Genomic DNA, 3,383 nt, shown 5'->3' on the forward strand with positions numbered 1-3,383 from the left:
AGCAGGAAAACAGGTGAATGTGAACCCCCTGGAGCTGACCTGCGCTTCCTGCAGGAGTCAGGCACTTTCCTGTTGCTGTTTCTCCACAGTTCCAGTCTGAGCTGTCAGGTTTAATCCACTCTCTGCCTTTACTGGCGATGGCCAGGGCTCTTCTGGGCTGCAGATCTCAGCTCTGCAGCTCTCCCCAGGGACACAGCGGTGCCTGCTGGGTAGAGCTCGGTTAGGAGGTTGGATCTTTCTTAACTGGTTCTTACTGGGCCTGGTGTGTCGTCGCTGGGTGGGTTTGATCTCCCCTGCAGCCTGAGGATGGTGCAGGTGAGCTCTTGTCTCTCTGTGTGTGCTGTGGGACGAGTGGGATGAGTCCCCCACTCTGGGGACAGGTATTCCATGGGGGCCAGCAGCTGGCAGCCAAAATTAGGTGTTCTTACACCAAAAACTTGGTGCTTTTACAGCAAAGGACTCTTGGCACGGCTGTAGCAGGGCTGCTCCCTCCCTCTGTGACACATTTGGACACTGCTGTCACCTCTGCTCAGCCTGAGCTGCTCTGCTCTCCTCCTGAGACAGCTCTGCCAGGCTGTCCCTGCTCCCCAGGCTGCCCCGGGCTCTGTCCCCCTCCTCGCCGCCCCAAACCCAGCACCAGGGCCGGCTGCAGTGTCCCCAGCGGGGCCTCACCATGTGAGGGAGAAGCGGAGGATTTAATGTGCCTGGCCAGGAGCCACGCAGGGAGCGGGAGTGCGCCTGGGGCAGGCGCAGTTTCACAGGGCAGGCACTGCCTGGGCTCCAGCTCCGTGCCAGCCGCTCGGAATTCCCAAATCCCTGTCCTCAGGCAGCTCGCCACAGGGACAAGGGGCGCACAGTGACGTGAGACCGGGGCTGGGATTGCCGTGCTGCTTCCTCACCTTCCTCTTGTCCCTCTCACATCCCTGCGCTGGCGTTTGCTGGCAGGGAAGGTTCTGGAGAGGAGAAGCCCCGGGGAAGCCCTCGGGGTGTTTTTGGGATGCTGCTCAGGATGCTGCAGCATTCCCTGGTGCTCCTGACCGTCTCTGCCACCTGCAGCCTGTGGGGCACAGGAGCCACTTTGCCCTGGGTTTGGGAAGGAGCGCAGCTCAGCAGCTCCTGGTGGGTTTCTGGGGGTGCGTGTTCGGGTGAGTGATGCTCTGGTGTGGAGCACAAACAGGATTGCTCCTCTGGATCACAAAAAAGGGGAAAAACAACCCCAGAACGCAAAGTAATTGTAGAAACAAACTCACAGAAAAAAAAAACCAAAAACCGCAGCCCTTTTGTCTGCCCTCTGCTCGGCCGTTCCGCCGGCGTGTTTGGAAAATGCCCCGAGGCTCTGCCTTGCAAATTCACTGCGGGATCGCAGAGGCGTCTCAGGTGAGTGCCGAGTTCAACCCCGGCGACCTCAGAGCACACGAGAAGTGTCAAGGGACGCTTTGCTTTGGCCTCGTACGGGTGGGGCGGCCCCAGCCCCATTTCCAGCCTCGTTATCCCCCCTCAGACGTGCCCTGCCCCCGCCCCCCATGCTGGGATCATCCATCCCGATCCCTCCGCTCCTCTCCCCTCTTTGAACGCGCCCGGCCCGGGATCCCTGCTGGGTGCTTTCCCTCTGCACATCCTCCTCCAGAGCCGTCCCTGTCAGATTTCACAGCAATCCCCGGCATGCTGGTGGCTGTAATTTGTGTTTATGAGGAATGTTCTGCACCAAGGAGCAGCTGGTGTGACGCAGCCACCGAGCTCGTGGCTCTGTCCCCCAATTGCTGTAACCTTCCTGCCCTTTGCACGTCACTTTCTCTTCATGGTTTCTCTGAAGCTCCAGTTTGGGGCCTTCTCCTTAATTTGCTGGAGCTTTTCCTGGGAATCTCTTTTCCTTTCTGTTTCAAGCTGGGTTTACAGCGCCAGGTGGTCTCGGAGCTGTGGCATGGGGGGTGTGGCAGCAGTTGTTGGAGCTGCACTGAGCTGGGAATGACGCAGAAATGCTTGAGACATCTCCCCCCCCCGGGTGACATCTCCCCTCTAAACAGAGGAGACGGGTGAATATGGAAGTCAGAGCCATGCCAGAGCCTGGGATGTGGGGAAAAAAACCCCCAAAGCTGCCCATTTCCGCAGCCAGCAGCTGGAAGGGAACGTGATGGGCTCTCACGGGGAGCTGACTGTGCAGCCCACATGACCAGGTACTCATTGACCAGGGGTGAGGGGAGGGCAGGCGTCCACAGGAGCCACGAGCCAGCCTGGACATCACACCACAGCCCTGGACATCACACCACAGCCCTGGACATCGCACCCTGCACATCGCACCCTGCGCATCACGTCACCCCTGGGTCTCCCACTTTGCTGCTCCTCCCTGAGCAAAGGATGCAAATCCCCGTGAGATGCAGGTGACAAACGAGCCGCTCGCCCTGTGTCACCAAGGATGGAGTCTCACCCCGGCTGCAAAGCCACCACGTCCCCACTGGGTCACTGTGCTTCAATCCTGAACCCCCCACCTGCGTCTGGAGGGGCAGTTCCAGTACAGAGCCCGCTGGTTCAGCTCCTGTTCTCACTGAGGAGCTGCTGTTGAAGCTTTTACCCCACTCCCGGAGCGCTCAGACATTGCTGAGGGCCTCAGGGGTGTTGCCCCGGGACAGGCTAAAGTGGCCAAAGGAGATGGATCCTGCTAGAACATCCCTTTCCTCCACGGGGGCTCAGCTTTGACGCTTCTGCCGCGCCATCTGGGAAGCACTTCCCCGCTCCTCGAGGTGTCTCCCCTCCAGCCTGGCGGTTCTAAGATAAGAAATGAGAGTCAGCAAGTCCAGCGAGACTCCCACGTTCAAAAGGGAAAAGGTGGAAAGGAGTTCTGGCAGCAGCAGAACAGAGGAAGCCCAAATTTGTGTCTCCTGGACGGTTTTCTAGTGGAATCTCCATGTCTGGAAAGGAGACCCTAAATGCTTCCCCCAGTAGGATTTTCCCCCAAGGAACTTGTGTCCCCTTCCCTCCTCTTCGCCAGCCCTGCTGTGTCCTCCGTGTTCCCACCCTCCAAATTCTCCGGAGATGGATTCTGTGCCTTCCCTGCCCAGGTTTCCCCCTGCCCTTCCCCACCACCTCAAACCTCCTGCACATCCCCCAGATTTTGGCACGATACCCGCTAATCAAAAAACCTCTGCTGACAGACAGGGCGGTGTGTGGAGGGAAGGGGAGGATTAATATAGCTGAGGATATAAGAAATTAATTACTTTCAGGCAGACAATGTTGGCACCTCCAGTCAGCCTGATTTATTTCCATGGCTGCTCCATTTTTGGCGAACCCAGAATGTTTGACTAAATATAAGACAACAAGTAGCTGGAATGGGTGGCGGAGCCGCTGCTAAACCCACAACCCCGAGAGGCTGAAATCCCCCCGGCTGG

The sequence above is a fragment of the Corvus brachyrhynchos genome, unplaced genomic scaffold (assembly GCF_000691975.1).
Source record: "Corvus brachyrhynchos isolate BGI_N302 unplaced genomic scaffold, ASM69197v1 scaffold72, whole genome shotgun sequence".
Lineage (NCBI taxonomy): Eukaryota > Metazoa > Chordata > Aves > Passeriformes > Corvidae > Corvus > Corvus brachyrhynchos.